Source organism: Triticum aestivum, chromosome 1D, assembly GCF_018294505.1.
Source record: "Triticum aestivum cultivar Chinese Spring chromosome 1D, IWGSC CS RefSeq v2.1, whole genome shotgun sequence".
Lineage (NCBI taxonomy): Eukaryota > Viridiplantae > Streptophyta > Magnoliopsida > Poales > Poaceae > Triticum > Triticum aestivum.
The window spans coordinates 129,143,183-129,163,725 of record NC_057796.1 but is presented as its reverse complement, the minus strand read 5'-3'; the positions used below and the strand labels follow the sequence as shown (position 1 = coordinate 129,163,725).

Here is a 20,543-nt window from a genome sequence, read left to right as displayed (position 1 = left end):
ACCTATTCCAAATCAGACAAGTGCTACTTTGTAGGTTATACCAAAATGTTGGGTATTCCTCCCTCACTATACCGAGGCAAATAGTTTTGCCGCGAAACGGTGTGCTTTTAAAGAGAATGGTTCTTTCAAAAAGGTGAGTGGGAGAATAGTGCAACTCGACGAGATAAACAGTATCTACGTCATCAGATCAAAGGAAAGAGACCTTGGAAGTAATTCCAGAGTTTCCTACTGTGACTGATACGGAAGTCTCTACAATAAAATGTATGAACTTCGGCCGAACTTGCAGCTGAACCACGTAGGCAAGGCTCGTGCAAACCTCTCAGGTGCGCAAACGAGATATTGTTGTTAGACAACATTATACCTACGATACACAAGGAAGCGTTGATGGGCCCTGACTCCGGAATTGGCTAAATGCCAATACAACCCGAGTTAGTTTCCATATAAGTGATTCAAGATTAAAACCTTGATACACCTTTCGGAGGACTTAGAGTCTAACGAATATTTATGGAACTTAAAACTGATACGGATAAAATGTTTTATCCATAAAGCTCGACTTGTTGAAATAACAAGTTCAAGAGTTGACTACGATGAGGTTGTTTTCATCATAGCGATGCTTAAAGCCGGTTCGGGTTGAACTAGCAATTAATACATATTTCAATCATGAGATATGAAACATGGATGATAAAAGGATTTCCATCTGATGGAAATGAAAGCTAGGACTTGTATATGATACAGTCCAAAGTAATTTGTCGATCCAGAGGATGCTAGTAGGTATGCAAACTTTAGAGTTCCAGCAATGGACAGAAGAGAGAAAAATGGAGTTGGAATCTTCGTGTTTTGATGAAATGGTCAAAGGGGTTTTGACTTCATCAATGGGTAACGAAGATGCTTGAAATTCAAGAAAGTAAGTGGGAGCGTAATAATATTTCTAAAAACCTTATGTGCTTGGCACGTTGGTAATTGGAAATAAATTTCTTGACACAAATTAGGACTTCATTTGAAAATAGTTTTTCGATGAAGTGCTTAGTCTAAATAGCCTCAATGTTAGGCATGATGATCTATGGAGATAGATTTACCTAATGGGGCTAAGCCATGAATACATATTGACAAGATGCTAAAACCTTTTAGCATTTAAAACGCCAAGGAGTGATTCTTGCCAAAGTCACATGGAAAGAGTTTTTGCAAGACTCGGTGTCCCAAAACACTGATGAGTAAAATACATGATGCAGATTCCACACACTTTTGTGTTTGGATTAATCATGTATTCCATGGTATGTAAAACAACCAGATATGTCCGATACTCCCAAGGTGTTGCGAGTATGGATACCAAAGTGATCAAATTACTGATCATGGGACAACAGTCAAAGATGTCACAGAGTACTAGAGTAAGTACTGATGACATGGTTTTCTCGCAAGCAGAGATCATGAAGAGTTCGTTGTAAAATGTTACATCGATACAGTCTTCATCTTTTCTCCATGCGATTTTCGATTTAAATTAAGGGTTTTGTGTAACACACAATGTGGTGGCACAGTTAGTTGAAATTTGTTCAAACTAGTTACTGTGGCGAATTCTATAACAAGGGCTAAGTATGTTGACGCTTTAGAAGCGACAAAGAAGATGTTGAATCATATAGTTCATTCATGAACTTAGTATAGTTCCAAGATGGCTTTTGACAATGAGATATGCCCTAGAGGCAATAATAAATGATATTATTTATCTCCGAGTTCATAATTATGTTTATGTTCCATGCTATAACTGCAATGATTCTCGAGTCTGCAATATCCACGAGGCTCGGAGGAAGACTCATATGCACGTGTGGAATAATAAATGGTAAGAAGTATTCCTAGTCTGGCCTCTAAGACTAGCTCAAGTGTTGCATGATGGTTCTGTTTTCCTGATCATGGGCATGTCTATGCCAGCAATTTTGAGGGCACAATGTTAAGAGAACATTTGTGTTGAATCGACCCGGATTGATGTTATGCTAAGAGATTCATTCATCACAAGTTAATGGTTTATAACACATAGATAGTTAATGTTTGCATAATTCCTTAGACCATGAGAGTATCGAGTTTCTTCATGCTTGCTTCATGAACTTTGGGGTTTGTTAAACGTCATCCGTAACTGGATGGCTATTACGGCGGCTTACGGGTTCATGGGAAAGTATGTTAAGTAACTTGATAGCTCGAGATTGGGATTTTCTCCTCCGACGATGGAGAGATATACTCGGGTCCACTCGGTGTTACGGTGTCCATCATCGTCTGGCCAGACACTTTGTGATTTGATCACGGGGATGCCGGAACACGAAACGAGAAAAGAGAACAAAACCGGTAACGAGGTAACTTGCATAGTGGACAAAGTGTTGGCCCACGGGGATGCAATAAATCTCACCTCAGGTGTTTGTGATATATCGTGAAGCAACAGGAATAGCTCACCTCAACTGGAGGTTCTCTCAAATATTCATTCGTGTGGGTATAGGGGTCAATATGGGTGTCCACGGCTCCGATGTTGATCATTGATCGGAAGGGGTTCCAGGTCATGTCTATACTTCACCGAACCTATAGGTTCACACGCTGAAGGGTCATCTATCTGCTGAATACTAGACAGGGAGTCTGAGAGAAAATTATCGAAAAAGTTTCGGACACCGAAAAGTTTCGGACAGCGGAATCGTACCGCAGAGAGAGGTCACCGGATGAGTTTCGGTGAAACCGAAAAAGTTGTTTCGAGGTATGCCATTAAGTCAAAATGGTTTCGGCACATGCCTGATAATTCTTGGAGGGTGCCAGAATCATTCTGGAAACTTTTTGGAATTTTCAGAAATAAAAACCGAAAATGTTTCGGAGCTGCCGGTACCGCTTTGGCTGTTTTTCGCAGATGAAATTCACTAATCTGAAATTGTTTCAGAACGAATCCAAAATCATTTTAGTGGGTACTGGAATTATTCTAAGACCCACAGAAATATTTTCGGATTTAGTGGACGCGAAAAATTGTCTTCATGAATAGTGAAAATGCATTCTTGTTTGCTTTTCGCAGATGAAAATCACTAAACCGAAATTGTTTCGGAACGCGTTGAAATTTATTTTAGTGGGTACTGGAAATGTTCTGAGCCCACATAAATATTTTCAGTTCGAACGGACGCTGAAAAATGTCGTCATGAATAGTGAAAGTGCTTTTTGCTTGGCTTCTTGGAGAAGCCACCTTGAGGGCCTTTTTGGTATTTCCCCCCTTGGCTTCCTGGAGAAGCCACCCTTGGGCTTGGCCTATAAATAGGGGTGGAGGGGGCTGCCTAAAGGATCATCCCTTCTCACATACAAGTGCCATGCATGATCTGGCTTCTCTCTCCCTCCCAGCGAAATAGTTTTGTAGAGCCGAAAGGCTGTCTGGGTTCCGGTGGGAACTAGTTCTGGACGGCGAAGCCCTGCCGGATAGATGACACCGTATGTGTGCAACTCTGTAGAGAGATCGTAGTTTTGGTCTTAGTTCGTGAGTGCCTCCCGAAGGGCTGTCCGTGTGACCGTCCGAGTTTTGGAGGTCCTCCCGAAGGGCTGTCCGAGTGACCGTTCGAGTTTCGAAGGTCCTCCCGAAGGGCTGTCCGCGACACCGTCCAGGGGGCTGTTCGACCGCCTCCCGGAGGGCTGTCTGAGGAGCAGATGAGGGTATACATCCTCGCGGTTGGGAGGTTGTAAATCCTAGCTGCGGGGATCTGCACTGCTGATCGTCATCGACTCTACTTCCCGCTGCGCTACGAGTCGGTAACGAAAAAGATCAAACCTTGTATGCAGTCTCCATAGTGGTCCTGGGCTGGTGCGTAGGTCGGAATTTTTTGTTTTCTGCTGCGTTCCCCTACACCCGCCGCCTCTCGCCGCGCTTCCCCTACCCCACCTTGGTCTCTTTTCATCATCAGTGCCAAAATCGTCAGATCTACGCCTGTCGCCGTCGCAGATTCGGCGCAACCGGTACTCGGCGTCATCGTATTTTGGAGTGATTCGACTGGTACCGAACCGCAGAACCACCTCGACCGATCCGCGTCGCCTCTTGCTTTGTCCTCCACTCGTCGCCCGCATCTCACCCGTCAACTGACCGCCAGCGCAACCACATCCGTCGGGCTCGGCCCTCGCCCAGCAGGTCATTTGTGAGCCTTTGCCGGCCGTCAAGTGTGACCACTACTGGCAGCTAGTGCCGCGCCTCGGTTCGAGCACGCCAAAACATCCTGGATGTTTTTTACATGTGCGAACATGATGGAATGTGTGCCTTTTTGTACGATTGTTCTTCAGATTCATTGTAATTTGAAACTCATTGTTTGCTATGTAGGACAGATGCAAGTTTTGGTATTGAGAAGAAGAGTACATTGATCTACTGATAGGCGAGAAACCTGCTAGATATTGTTGCACTAATTGCTAGAGATGAGACTCAAATGTCCAAGTTTAAGGAGGAAGAGAAGATAGGTTTTCTATTTTAGCGGTCTCGTGGTGGTAGTTGGGAGACCGAGTTGTAGGATTGATTGTCGTACTATCAAGGGGGCTTCTCGAGTGAGGGATGCCGAGTCCCGAAATGATTTTTTTATTTATGTTATCAAATAGTAAATTCCTTGGAAAGTGTTGGTATGGAAGGCACCCGTGGATACGGCTAGCCATGTGTTGTGAAAGAACGGTGGAAAAAAGAATATACTTTTTTTTTCTAAATCTTATATGCTCTTTTAAGGAGATCCACTAACATGGAACAATGTTACTGTAACATTGTTCATGAATGAGTGGAACATTGTTAGAGCATCTCTAGCACACCCCGCAAAAGCGGTCAAACCCGTAAAAATCCGCGTTTTCAGTTCCGTGGTGTCAAAAACGTTTTTGCAGGCCCATGAGAATCCATCCCCACAACCCTTTATTTTGTAGATTTGGAGGCAAAATATAAGGGGGACTGAAACCAGTCAACGCTATGCGACAAGGAAATTTTGCCATGCGCACACGGGCTCCGGTGACCTTCCGCCACGGAACTCGCCGGAATCTTGCCGGAAACTCGCCGTTTACCGCTGCTGCAGTGTCGGCTTGCGGAGTAGATCGCAGGAGCAGCGGCTGGGACTCGAGCAGCTACCCGACCACGAACGAGCTAGCTAGCTAGCAAGCTCCTGGATCCATCCGGCCACGAACGAGCTAGCTAGCTAGCTAGCAAGCTCCTCGATCCGGCCGGCCATGGATGAGCTAGCTAGCTCCCGGATCCATCCCGCCACGGTCGAGCTAGCTAACTCGTGGATCCATCCGGCAACGGATGAGCTGGCTCCTGGATCGATTCGATGACTACGGTGGACGACGGGAGCTGACTATGAACACGGGCAAGAGGAAGAAGAAGACACGGGAAAGAATATACGCGAATATTCTTTTTTACGGGTTCGTTATGCGGGGTCTGCATCTGCGGCCGTCTGCGCCGGTCCGCAAAGCCGTTTTTCCGCGAACTGCAAACGCGTTTTGCGGGCCGGCGGGATGCAGGGTCGGCTAGAGATGCTCTTAGGGACCCAGAGTCAGCGTCACCAAGGCAACATTTGGATTCCATACTGTTTGTGAATTTGGTTGCAAATCATTTACTTTTTTTTATAGAGTTGAGAATATTGAGATGAAACATTGTAAATTTAAATCGACAATCACTAATTTTAGACTGGTTTCAGTGAAATCAACTAATCAGTCAACAAAATCAGATATTAAATTAGAAATTTTTAATGAAATTTACTTATTAAAATCAGATTCTACACATTTTCGTAATCCAGTTCATAAATAATTTAGACTGATGGCGAGGTTCCCGCACTCAAGCTTTTGATCCTTGTCCTCCTTGCCAGCGGCCTTTCCTCCGGATCCGGTGTATATTATTTCGCCTGAGCTAGACAGGTCGTCTGGATAGACTCCAGAAGCAACAATGCTTGTTCCGATAAGCAGTAGCGAAAACATTGTTCTATTGATCGGAATAACATTGTTAGCGCCAGCCGCGAACATTGTTATTGACAACGCCAAACAATGTTCCACCTGCGTTGGAACATTTTTATGTTCCTTGGATTAACATATCAGATTGCACTTTTTTCCCTTATAAGATTTCTCTTAAAAGGTTTTAACGAGGCGACATATGCAATACTTTCTATTTTTCTCCCACTGTTTTTTTAAAGGAATGTATACAAAGCATATTTATTGTTCTTTATCACTATTGGGTGAACCTGTTCTTGTTTGTAGGTGGCTGTCTTTACCAATCTCTTCCCTCGAGCACCCATTGCTTCCTTGCCATGCAGCATTTTTCTCTTATGCTCCTTGAAACATTCTGCAGCATTATCAGGGTCGGCCCTGTGTTTCGGGAGGCCCTAGGCGAACTCAAGGACATGGGCCCCTATGTCCTAATAATATAGCAAAATGAAACTAACATGACATGATTACCTTAAATAAGAACCAAATTCGACTGACTCCATTGCCAACAATAATACTTCGGTGCTTCAAAAAAAGTTTCTTCGGGCGTTTCTTGATGCAAAGTCATTAAGGGCACAATGAAGACCAACATTATCCAAGATATCCTTCTCAATGCAGCACATAGCCAAGTCATTCAATCTATCTTGCAACATAGTTGACCTCAAATAATTTTCCAATAGTTTCAGTTTAGAGAAACTTCTTTCAGCTGAGGCTATAGACACATGCACGGTTGAGAGGATCCGATAGGCAAGAGAGACATTTGGATAGCAATCTACATCCATAACAAATTGAAGAATCTCAAGCTCTGACATCAAACCATCTGGCAAAGTTTCCTGCAACACTTTCAACTCAGAGACAAAATCATCAAGATCAACATCAGATGAGTTATCACAGAAAAAGCTTTTGCAAAAGTAGTGCAACATTCCCGTAGATTGCTATCATCCAAGGACTTCAGATTTTTTTGAATTGAATAAAAACCTAAACACCTTTTCAAATTTCTTCAACTGCTCAAAGAGACTAGTCAATGAAAGAATTGCAGTGTCAACGATGACTAGAAAATTATGAAGATAAGAGGATACAGAAAATTAGAAATTTATACATCGGATGATTGAAACCCTAGACGTGTAGATAGAATGACAGAAAATTAGGATGAATCATGGATGGATCAATAGTTGAATATGTACTAAAGAATTAAAAAAAACTACTGAAATAGGGCTTTGGGGGGAATCGGGGATGGATCAGGTCATCAGGAACATGTACATGGATGGATTCATGGATACATACCGTTTAGTATATGTATTTCCGCCTTGCCGGATGCCAGATGGCCGCGCGGGCGTGCGCAGCGACGACGACTAGCGGCGGCGAGCCGAGCGACAGGTCGACTTTCGTGGAGAGGACGAAGTCGCGAAGACGAACTGACGAGCGACGAAGGCACACGACAAGATCTTTGATTTGTTTCAGAAGCAAAAAATGAGCGGCCGTGGCGCCGTGCCTTGCGTCTGGCTGGCGTGATGATGCTTCACCATCGCTAGCTAGCTATCTGCAGGGCCGGCCCATCTCGTTTCGTTTGTCATGTAGAGTATAATTTTTTTCATACATATTTCTTGCTGGGCTATACTAATATGTATCCTACATCATGGACCCCCTCCCGGCCTGGGCCCTGGGCCGTCGCCCCTCCCGCCATACCCCAGGGCCGGCCCTGAGCATTACGTGTTGATGTGATCCCGCTGGAAGAGACTTCCAAACATCCTGTATTAGTGCCAGCTGATGCAACCTTCGATAGCATTTGACCACAATTTGCGTAGACAGTATCTTGCTTGCAGAGAAACCTAAATTGTCTCTTCTTCATCTGTCTAAAGTGCGAGTTTGTAATACTATATGGTATACGGGGGTTACCTGGAGGAGATTTATCCAAGAAGTTCGTGTGAATGACCTAGAAGGGGACAAAAGTATTATGGCATGCAGTACAATGCAAGGGCCTTAAAATTAGCTTCCATGCGTCACATGTAATGCACACAAAATCCAAATACTGTTAGAATTTAGCACCTAATAGTCATAAACCAATGGAATTACTGGATCATAGAGCAGCAGTGGTCCCGACTAATCCGACGTTTTGACATCGTCCATGTCTCCTACGCCATTAAAATATGGGTCTGACTATATCTCATCTAGATGTGAGATAGATAATAGCTCACATCTAAATATGACATCAATGCCATCTCATTAATGAAGAATCCCACCTCGTATTCTTTTCGTTGAGTACGAATGAAGGCCCATCGGCCCAACCGAGGAGCATGGGCCGACCAGGTTAGCACCCCCTAATCCAGGACACTGTCGGTAGCCCTTGAATGGGACTTCGATTACGAGGACGACATTACTGGATTTCGGCCGCCGGCAATCTGCGAACAGGTTGCGGGCGCTGGGGAGCACGTCGGCTGGCATCTCTCACGGGTGTTTCCTCGCCCCTAGGAATGATGACCCACCGGCCACCGGCATGGAGTTGACGTCGATGGACACGGGCGCGGGCGTGGAAGGCGCCACCACACTCACCTCCGACGAGCATTCCCCAGAGAGTAGGGAGTTAAGATTAGGGATCGGATAAAAAACACACCTTTTTAAAGGAGCTAATATACTCCTCCAAAGGATTCCCGGACGTTTCCTCTTCTAAATTATAGGGGATTTGTTAGAGATGCTCTAACCCATATTTGATTCTCGAAGTGCAAATTTTAGTGCAATGTTACTTTATTATTATTTTAAACTCAGTTTATATAATAGCTATCATTTTATATTTTGTTAGGTTAAAAATTTCAAAATGTACGTGGACAAGATCGTTTTTTTTACCTGACGTGGACAAGATCGCTGAACATCATAGGCATATATTAGTCTCGGAAAGTGTTTCCATACTATATAAACCTTTTGTGCTTTATGTATATATTTGGCGGCTTCTTGCGATGCGATACGAAGGTGGTTGTGCATGCTGCAGGGAGCCGATGGAGGTTGTGGTTGGCTTGGTGTGGCTACTTGGCGGCCGGAGGCGCCGACCACCATGGTCGCGCAGGCTGCCAGGTGGTCGAAGGAAGGGGCTAAGCGTCGGTGCAGGTGACGGATGTTGGTCCTCCCGCTCGGGGTTGATACGTCACCAATGTATCTATAATTTTTGATTGTTCCATGTTGTTATATTATCATTCTTGGATGTTTTACCTTTATTTTATAGCAACTTTATATCATTTTTTGGGACTAACCTATTGACATAGTGCCCAGTGCCAGTTGCTATTGTTTTGCTTTTTTTACTTCACAGAATATCAGTATCAAACGAATTCCAAATGCCACGAAACTTTTTAGAGATTTTTTGGGACCAGAAGACAACTTGAGAGCCAAGGAAGCACCAGAGGGGAGGCCCATGGGGCCCACCACCCACCTCGGCACGCCAGAGGCCCCTGGTGTGCCCTGATGGGTGGTGGGTGTTGGAAATATGCTCTAGAGGATGAAGCAGTTCATGACAGATCTTGGAGTTGTGCCCAGTGTACTAAACCCAATGACTCTGCTCTGTGACAACACTGGTGCCATTGCTCTAGCCAAAGAATCAAGGTTTCACAAGAGGACCAGGCACATAAAGCGACGCTTCAACTCCATCCGTGATGCGGTCAAAGAGGAGGACATAAACATTTGCGAAGTACATACGGATCTGAATGTTGTAGATCCATTGACTAAACCTCTTCCATGGGCAAAACATGATCAACACCAGAACTCTATGGGTGTTAGATTCATTACCATGTAATAATAGATTATTGACTCTAGTGCAAGTGGGAGACTGTTGGAAATATGCCCTAGAGGCAATAATAAAGTGGTTATTATTATATTTCCTTGTTCATGATAATCGTTTATTATCCATGCTATAATTGTATTGACCGGAAACTCAAATGCATGTGTGGATACATAGACAACAACATGTCCCCAGTAAACCTCTAGCGGACTAGCTCGTTGATCAAAGATTGTTGTGGTTTCCTAGCCATAGACATGAGTTGTCATTTGATAACAGGGTCACATCATTAGGAGAATGATGTGATGGACAAGATCCAAACTATAAACGTAGCATTGATCGTGTGAAGTTTATTGCTATTGTTTTCTGCATGTCAAGTATATGTTCCTATGACCATGAGATCATGCAACTCACTGACACCAGAGGAGTACCTTGTGTCTACCAAACGTCGCAATGTAACTGGATGACTGGAAAGGTGCTCTACAAGTATCTCCAAGGGTGTCTGTTGAGTTGGCATGGATCAAGACTGCGATTTCTCACTCCGTATGATGGAGAGATATCTCAGGGCCCACTCGGTAATACAGTGTCACACTGAGCTTGCAAGCAATGTGACTAACGAGTTAGCCATGGTATCTTGTATTACGGAACGAGTAAAGAGACTTGTCGGTAATGAGATTGGACTAGGTATGGTGATACCGATGATCGAATCTCGGGCAAGTAACATACCGATAGACAAAGGGAACTACATACGGGATAATCTGAATCCTTAACATCGAGGTTGGACCGATAAAGGTCTTCGTAGAATATGTAGGAACCAATATGGACATCTAGGTCCTGCTATTGGTTACTGGCCTTAGAGGTGTCTTGGTCATGTCTGCATAGCTCTCGAACCCGCAGGGTCTACACACTTAACGTTTGGTGACGATATAGGTATAGTTGAGTAGTTATGGTGCTAACCGAAGGTTGTTCGGAGTCCCGGATGAGATCCCATACGTGATGAGGTACTCCGGAGTGGTCCGGAGGTGAAGATTGATATATAGGACGAAGGGTATCGGAGTCCGGAATTGTTCCAGGGTACTAAGTTATGGCCAGGAGAACCGAAAGGGGTTTCGGGCCCCCCTGACAAGTGTTGGGGGCCTCAAGGGCCAAGGGGAGTGTGACGCCCCCGATTCAATCGTACACTAATCATACACGCAAATGTGTATGATCAAGATCAGGGACTCATGGGAAGATATCACAACACAACTCTAAACTCAAATTAAAGTCACAGAAGCTTTATATTACAAGCCAGGGGCCTCGAGGGATCGAATACATCAGCTCAAAAACAAACGAGTCAGCGGAAACAACAAAATCTGAGTTCACACATAAAGTTAAGAAGGTGCCATAAGATGGCTAGCACAAACATGGATACAGATCGAAGAGGCGCATGCCTCCTGCCTGGGATCCTCCTAAACTACTCCTGGTCATCAGCGACCTACACATAGTAGTAGACACCCTCGGGGTAGTAACAGTCGTCGTCGACAGTGGCGTCCGGCTCCTGGGCTCCAACATCTGATCGCAACAACCGAGTATCGAAGGGGAAAAGAGGGAGCAAAGCAACCGTGAGTACTCATCCAAAGTACTCGCAAGACTGACATCAGATATATACTACATATGCATCGGTTTCAATGGAAGGGGTAGTATCTGTGGACAGAACTGCAGAAGGCCAGAATAAGAGGGGAGAAGCTAGTCCTATCAAAGACTACGCTTCTGGCAGCCTCCAACTTGAAGCATATAGAAGAGAGTAGCTGGTAAGTTAACCAAGTATCATCGCATAGCATAATCATGAGAACAAAGTTGCTATCTATGATGATTATTGTGATGACATGTATGCTATAAATAATAATGATAACCATGAAACTTGTCATCATGATTTTAACTTTCAATTGGATTATGCCTCACATGATAGTTATTTTGTTGAGTTTTGCTACCTCTTGAGCACTGCGTTGGTTTCCCTTTGAAGAGGAAAGGGTGATGCAGCAAAGTAGCATAAGTATTTCCCTCAGTTTTTGAGAACCAAGGTATCAATCCAGTAGGAGGCCACGCACGAGTCCCTCACACCTACACAAACGAATAAATCCTCGCAACCAACGCGATAAGGGGTTGTCAATCCCTACACGGTCACTTACGAGAGTGAGATCTGATAGATATGATAAGATAATATTTTTGGTATTTTATGATAAAGATGCAAAGTAAAATAGAAGCAAAATAAAAGGCAACGGAAATAGCTTGTTGATGGGAGATTAATATGATGGAAAATAGACCCGGGGGCCATAGGTTTCACTAGTGGCTTCTCTCAAGAGCATAAGTATTACGGTGGGTGAACAAATTACTGTTGAGCAATTGACAGAATTGAGCATAGTTATGAGAATATCTAGGTATGATCATGTATATAGGCATCACGTCCGAGACAAGTAGACCGACTCCTGCCTGCATCTACTACTATTACTCCACACATCGACCGCTATCCAGCATGCATCTAGAGTATTAAGTTCATAAGAACAGAGTAACGCTTTAAGCAAGATGACCTGATGTAGAGGGATAAACTCATGCAATATGATATAAACCCCATCTTGTTATCCTCGATGGCAACAATACAATACGTGCCTTCCTGCCCCTACTATCACTGGGAAAGGACACCACAAGATTGAACCCAAAGCTAAGCACTTCTCCCATTCCAAGAAAGATCAATCTAGTAGGCCAAACCAAACTGATAATTCGAAGAGACTTGCAAAGATAACCAATCATACATAAAAGAATTCAGAGAAGATTCAAATATTGTTCATAGATAAACTTTCATAAACCCACAATTCATCGGTCTCAACAAACACACCGCAAAAGAAGATTACATCGAATAGATCTCCACGAGAGAGGGGGAGAACATTGTATTCAGATCCAAAAAGGGATAAGAAGCCATCTAGCTAATAACTATGGACCCGAAGGTCTGAGGTAAACTACTCACACATCATCGGAGAGGCTATGGTGTTGATGTAGAAGCCCTCCGTGATCGATGCCCCCTCCGGTGGAGCTCCGAAACAGGCCCCAAGATGGGATCTCACGGGTACAGAAGGTTGCGGCGGTGGAATTAGGTTTTTGGCTCTGTATCTGGTAGTTTGGGGGTACGTAGGTATATATAGGAGGAAGGAGTACGTTGGTGGAGCAACAGGGGGCCCACGAGGGTGGAGGGCGCGCCCCCTACCTCGTTCCCTCCTGGTTGATGTCTTGACGTAGGGTCCAAGTCCTCTGGATCACGTTCGTTCCAAAAATCACGTTCCCGAAGGTTTCATTCCGTTTGGACTCCTTTTGATATTCTTTTTCTGCGAAACTCTGAAATAGGCAAAAAAAACAATTCTGGGCTGGGCCTCCGGTTAATAGGTTAGTCCCAAAAATAATATAAAAGTGTATAATAAAACCCAATAATGTCCAAAACAGAATATAATATAGCATGGAACAATAAAAAATTATAGATACGTTGGAGACGTATCAAGCATCCCCAAGCTTAATTCCTGCTCGTCCTCGAGTAGGTAAATGATAAAAATAGAATTTTTGATGTGGAATGCTACTTGGCATAATTTCAATATAATTCTTCTTATTGTGGCATGAATGTTCATATTTGATATGATTCAAGATAAAAGTTTAATGTTGACATAAAAACAATAATACTTCAAGCATACTAACTAAGCAATTATGTCTTATCAAAATAACATAGCCAAAGCAAGTTATCCCTACAAAATCATATAGTCTGGCTATGCTCCATCTTCCCCACACAAAATATTCATATCATGTACGACCCTGGTTTTGGCCAAGCAATTGGTTCATACTTTTAACGCGCTTCAGCCTTTTCAACTCTTACGCTATACATGAGCGCAAGCCATGGATATAGCACTATGGTGGAATAAGGTATAATGGTAGGGGTTATGTGGGAAGACAAAAAAGGAGAAAGTCTCACATCAACGAGGCTAATCAACGGGCTATGGAGATGCCCATCAATTGATGTTAATGCGAGGAGTAGGGATTGCCATGCAACGGATGCACTAGAGCTATAAGTGCATGAAAGCTCAAAAAGAAACTAAGTGGGTGTGCATCCAACTTGCTTGCTCACGAAGACCTCAGGCATTTGAGGAAGCCCATCATTGGAATATACAAGCCAAGTTCTATAATGAAATTTCCCACTAGTATATGAAAGTGACAAAATGAGAGACTCTCTATCATGAAGATCACGGTGCTACTTTGAAGCACAAGTGTGGTAAAAGGATAGTAACATTGTCCCTTCTCTCTTTTTCTCTCATCATTTTTTTATTTGGGCCCTTTCTCTTTTTTTTATGGCCTCTTTTTTTATTTAGTCCGGAGTCTCATCCCGACTTGTGGGGGAATCACAGTCTCCATCATCCTTTCCTCACTTGGGACAATCCTCTAATAATGATGATCATCACACTTTTATTTACTTACAACTCATGAATTACAACTCAATACTTAGAACAAAATATGACTTTATATGAATGCCTCCGGTGGTGTACCGGGATATGCAATGAATCAAGAGCGACATGTATGAAAGAATTATGAACGGTGGCTTTGCCACAAATACAATGTCAACTACATGATCATGCAAAGCAATATGACAATAATGGAGTATGTCATGATAAATGAGACGGTGGAAAGTTGCATGGCAATATATCTCGGAATGGCTATGGAAATGCCATGATAGGTAGGTATGGTGGCTGTTTTGAGGAAGATATAAGGAGGTTTATGTGTGATAGAGCGTATCATATCACGGGGTTTGGATGCACCGGCGAAGTTTGCACCAACTCTCAAGGTGAGAAAGGGCAATGCGCGGTACCGAAGAGGCTAGAAAATTGCAGAAAGGTAAGTGTGCGTATAATCCATGGACTCACATTAGTCATAAAGAACCCATATACTTATTGCAAAAATTTATTATCCATCGAAGCAAAGTACTACTACGCATGCTCCTAGGGGAAGGGTTGGTAGGAGTTAACCATCGCGCGATCCCGACCGCCACACAAAGGAAGACAATCAACAATACTTCATGCTCCGACTTCATTACATAACAGTTCACCATACGTGCATGCTACGGGAATCACAAACTCCAACACATGTATTTTTCAATTCCACAATTACTCAACTAGCACAACTATGATATTACTACCTTTATATCTCAAAACAATTATCAAGCATCAAATTTCTCATGATATTAATTAAAGCAAATTGCCATGCTATTTTAAGACTCTCAAAATAATATAAGTGAAGCATGAGAGATCAATAGTTTCTATAAAACAAATCCACCACCGTGCTCTAAAAGATATAAGTGAAGCACTAGAGCAAAAACTATATAGCTCAAAAAATATAAGTGAAGCACATAGAGTATTCTAATAAATTCCGAATCAAGTGTGACTCTCTCAAAAGGTGTGTACAGCAAGGATGATTGTGGTAAACTAACAAATAAAGACTCAAATAATACAAGACGCTCCAAGCAAAACACATATCATGTGGTGAATAAAAATATAGCTCCAAGTAAAGTTACCGATGGAAGTAGACGAAAGAGGGGATGCCTTCCGGGGCATCCCCAAGCTTTGGCTTTTAGGTATCCTTAGATTATCTTGGGGTGCCATGGGCATCCCCAAGCTTAAGCTCTTGCCACTCCTTGTTTCATAATCCATCAAATCTTTCACCCAAAACTTGAAAACTTCACAACACAAAACTCAGCAGAAAATCTCGTAAGCTCCGTTAGCGAAAGAAAACAAAAGACCACTTCAAGGTACTGTAATGAACTCATTATTTATTTATATTGGTGTTAAACCTAATTTATTCCAACTTCTCTATGGTTTATAAACTATTTTACTAGCCATAGATTCATCAAAATAAGCAAACAACACACGAAAAACAGAATCTGTCAAAAACAGAACAGTCTGTAGTAATCTGTAACTAACGCAAACTTCTGGAACTCCAAAAATTCAGCCAAAATAGGAAGACCTATACAATTTGTTTATTGATCAGAATCAATTGGAATCAATATTTTATCACGTTCTGGTGATTTTTAACAATTATTTTCGTGAACAGAAAGTTTCTGGAATTTACAGCAAGATCAAATAACTATCATCCAAGAAGCTCCTATAGGTTAAACTTGGCACAAACACTAATTAAAACATAAAAACACATCTAACCAGAGGCTAGATCAAATATTTATTCCTAAACAGAAGCAAAAAGCAAAAAACTAAAAATAAAATTGGGTTGCCTCCCAACAAGCGCTATCGTTTAACGCCCCTAGCTAGGCATAAAAGCAAGGATAGATCTAGGTATTGCCATCTTTGGTAGGCAATCCATAAGTGGCTCTCATAATAGATTCATAAGGTAATTTTATTTTCTTTCTAGGGAAGTGTTCCATGCCTTTCCTTAACGGAAATTGGAATCTAATATTTCCTTCCTTCATATCAATAATTGCGCCAATCGTTCTAAGGAAAGGTCTACCAAGAATAATAGGACATGAAGGATTGCAATCTATATCAAGAACAATAAAATCTACGGGCACATAATTCCTATTTGAAACAATGAGAACATCATTAATTCTTCCCATAGGTTTCTTAATAGTGGAATCTGCAAGGTGCAAGTTTAGAGAGCAATCATCAAAATCACGGAAACCTAGCAAATCGAACAAAGTCTTTGGAATCGTGGAAACACTAGCACCCAAATCACACAAAGCATAGCATTCATGATCTTTAATTTTAATTTTAATAGTAGGTTCCCACTCATCATAGAGTTTTCTAGGGATAGAAACTTCCAACTCAAGTTTTTCTTCGTAAGATTGCATCAAAGCATCAATGATATGTTTGGTAAAGGCTTTATTTTGACTATAAGCATGAGGAGAATTTAGCACGGACTGCAACAAGGAAATACAATCTATCAAAGAGAAATTATCATAATTAAATTCCTTTAAATCCAAAATAGTGGGTTCATTAATATCTAATGTTTTGATCTCTTCAATCCCACTTTTATCAATTTTAGCATCAAGATCTAAAAACTCCAAATTTTTGGAACGCCTTCTAGGTAAAGGTGGATCATATTAAGTCCCATCATTATCAAGATTCATATTGCAAAACAAAGATTTAATAGGGGACACATCAATAACTTTTAGATGTTCATTTTTATTTTCATAGAAATTTGAAGAACACGCTTTCACAAAGCAATCTTTCTTAGCATGCATCCTAGCGGTTCTTTGTTTGCACTCATCAATGGAAATTCTCATGGCTTTGAGAGACTCATTGATATCATGCTTAGGAGGAATAGATCTAAGTTTTAAAGAATCAACATCAAGAGAAATTCTATCAACGTTCCTAGCCAATTCATCAACTTTAAGCAATTTTTCTTCAAGCAAAGCATTGAAATTCTTTTGCGAATTCATAAATTCCTTAACACTAGTCTCAAATTCAGAATGCATATTATTAAAGTTTCCATAAGAATTGTTGTAGGAATTACCATAATTATTAGAGGAATTACTAGGATAAGGCCTAGGATTAAAGTTTCCTCTATACGCGTTGTTACCAAAATTATTCCTACCAACAAAATTCACATCCATAGGTTCATAATTATTCTCAATCAAAGTAGACAAAGGCATATCATTATGATAAGAAGAAACACTCTTAGTAGCAAATAATTTCATAAGTTCATCCATCTTTCCACTAAAAACATTAATTTCTTCTATCGCATGCACTTTTTTATTAGTAGATCTTTCAGTGTGCCATTGAGAATAATTAACCATAATATTATCTAGGAGTTTAGTAGCTTCTCCTAAAGTGATTTCCATAAAAGTGCCTCCCGCGGCCGAATCTAAAAGATTTCTAGAAGCAAAATTCAATCCGGCATAAAAATTTTGTATAATCATCCACAGATTCAAACCATGCGTAGGGCAATCACGTATCATTAATTTCATCCTCTCCCAAGCTTGTGCAACATGTTCATGATCAAGTTGCTTAAAATTCATAATATCGTTTCTAAGAGAGATGATCTTAGCAGGAGGAAAATATTTAGAGATAAAAGCATCTTTGCACTTATTCCAAGAATCAATACTATTTTTAGGCAAAGATGAAAACCAAACTTTAGCATGATCTCTAAGCAAAAAAGGAAATAGCTTCAATTTAACAATATCATCGTCCACATATTTCTTCTTTTGCATATCACACAAATCAATGAAGCTATTTAGATGGGTAGCTGCATCTTCACTAGGAAGGCCGGCGAATTGATCTTTCTTGACAAGATTCAACAAAGCAGCATTGATTTCACAAGATTCAGTATCGGTAAGAGGAGCAATAGGAGTGCTAAGAAAATCATTGTTGTTGGTATTGGTGAAGTCACACAATTTAGTATTATCTTGAGCCATCGTGACAAACAAGCAATCCAACACACGAGTAAACAAGAAGCAAGCGAAAAAGGCGAACTGAAAAGAGAGGGCGAATAAAACGGCAAGGGTGAAGTGGGGGAGAGGAAAACGAGAGGCAAATGGCAAATAATGTAATGCGGGAGATAAGGGTTTGTGATGGGTACTTGGTATGTTGACTTCTGCGTAGACTCCACGGCAACGGCGCCAAAAATCCTTCTTGGTACCTCTTGAGCACTGCGTTGGTTTTCCCTTGAAGAGGAAAGGGTGATGCAGCAAAGTAGCGTAAGTATTTCCCTCAGTTTTTGAGAACCAAGGTATCAATCCAGTAGGAGGCCATGCACGAGTCCCTCGCACCTACACAAACAAATAAATCCTCGCAACCAACGCAATAAGGGGTTGTCAATCCCTACACGGTCACTTACGAGAGTGAGATCTGATAGATATGATAAGATAATATTTTTGGTATTTTTATGATAAAGATGCAAAGTAAAATAGAAGCAAAATAAAAGGCAACGGAAATAGCTTGTTGATGGGAGATTAATATGATGGAAAATAGACCAGGGGCCATAGGTTTCACTAGTGGCTTCTCTCAAGAGCATAAGTATTATGGTGGGTGAACAAATTACTGCTGAGCAATTGATAGAATTGAGCATAGTTATGAGAATATCTAGGTATGATCATGTATATAGGCATCACGTCCGAGACAAGTACACCGAATCCTGCCTGCATCTACTACTATTACTCCACACATCGACCGCTATCCAGCATGCATCTAGAGTATTAAGTTCATAAGAACAGAGTAACGCTTTAAGCAAGATGACATGATGTAGAGGGATAAACTCATGCAATATGATATAAACCCCATGTTGTTATCCTCGATGGAAACAATACAATACGTGCCTTGCTGCCCCTACTGTCACTGGGAAAGGACACCGCAAGATTGAACCCAAAGCTAAGAACTTCTCCCATTCCAAGAAAGATCAATCTAGTAGGCCAAACCAAACTGATAATTCAAAGAGACTTGCAAAGATAACCAATCATACATAAAAGAATTCAGAGAAGATTCAAATATTGTTCATAGATAAACTTGATCATAAACTGACAATTCATCGGTCTCAACAAACACACCGCAAAAGAAGATTACATCGAATAGATCTCCACGAGAGAGGGGGAGAACATTGTATTGAGATCCAAAAAGAGAGAAGAAGCCATCTAGCTAATAACTATGGACCCGAAGGTCTGAGGTAAACTACTCACACATCATCAGAGAGGCTATGGTGTTGATGTAGAAGCCCTCCATGATCGATACCCCTTCCGGCGGAGCTCCGGAACAGGCCCCAAGATGGGATCTCATGGGTACAGAAGGTTGCGGCGGTGGAATTAGGTTTTTGGCTCCGTATCTGGTAGTTTGGGGGTACGTAGGTATATATAGGAGGAAGGAGTACGTCGGTTGAGCAACAGGGGGCCCACGAGGGTGGAGGGCGCGCTCTGGGGGGGTGGGGTGTAGGCGCGCCCCCTACCTCGTGCCCTCCTGGTTGATGTCTTGACGTAGGGTCCAAGTCCTCTGGATCGCGCTCGTTCCAAAAATCACGTTCCCGAAGGTTTCATTCCGTTTGGACTCCGTTTGATATTCTTTTTGTGCGAAACTCTGAAATAGGCAAAAAACAACAATTCTGGGCTGGGCCTCTGGTTAATAGGTTAGTCCCAAAAATAATATAAAAGTGTATAATAAAGCCCAATAATGTCCAAAACAGAATATAATATAGCATGGAACAATAAAAAATTATAGATACGTTGAAGACGTATCAAGTTTGCTCCCACTATTCCGAATGAGAATAAATTTTCTTATGTGGAGAGTAATAAAATTTCCATGCTTGTGGATCATGAAAATAATTCTTTGTGTGATAGCTATATTGTTGAATTCATTCATGATGCTACTCAAAATTATTATGAGGGAGGAATATATGCTTGTAGGAGTTGCAACAATATCAAGTTTCCTCTCTATGTGTTGAAAATCTTGAATTCATGCTTGTTTTGCCTTCCTATGCTAGTTGATTCTTGTTCCCATAAATTGTTTGCTCACAAAATCCCTATGCATAGGAAGTGGGTTAGACTTAAATGTGCTTGTCATATGCTTCATGATGCTCCCATTATGTTTGAATTCTTATCTTTTATGTGAGCATCATTGAAATCATCATGCCTAGCTAGAAAGGCATTAAAGAAAAGCGCTTGTTGGGAGACAACCCAACACTTTTACCTACTGTTTTTGCGAGTTCACATGATTAGGCTACTGTAGTAATCATGTTTTATAGCTTTTGTTTCAATAAAGTGCCAAGTAAGACCTTTGGGATGGCCTATGGTGATAGTTGATTTGATCTTGCTGAAAAACAGAAACTTTTGCGTCCAGTAAAGTAATTTTCA

The 20,543-nt window shown here is 41.7% G+C and overlaps 1 long non-coding RNA gene across 1 annotated transcript; it reads right to left on the bottom strand.

Annotated features, from left to right (window-relative positions):
• Positions 1-6,102: 6,102 nt before the first annotated feature.
• LOC123166759 (uncharacterized) lies at positions 6,103-9,719 on the bottom strand. Its single transcript, XR_006483697.1, has 2 exons — positions 7,219-9,719; positions 6,103-6,775 (listed from the first exon to the last, which is right to left on the bottom strand). It is a non-coding gene; the product is annotated as an uncharacterized lncRNA (long non-coding RNA).
• Between the last annotated feature and the right edge of the window lie 10,824 nt (positions 9,720-20,543).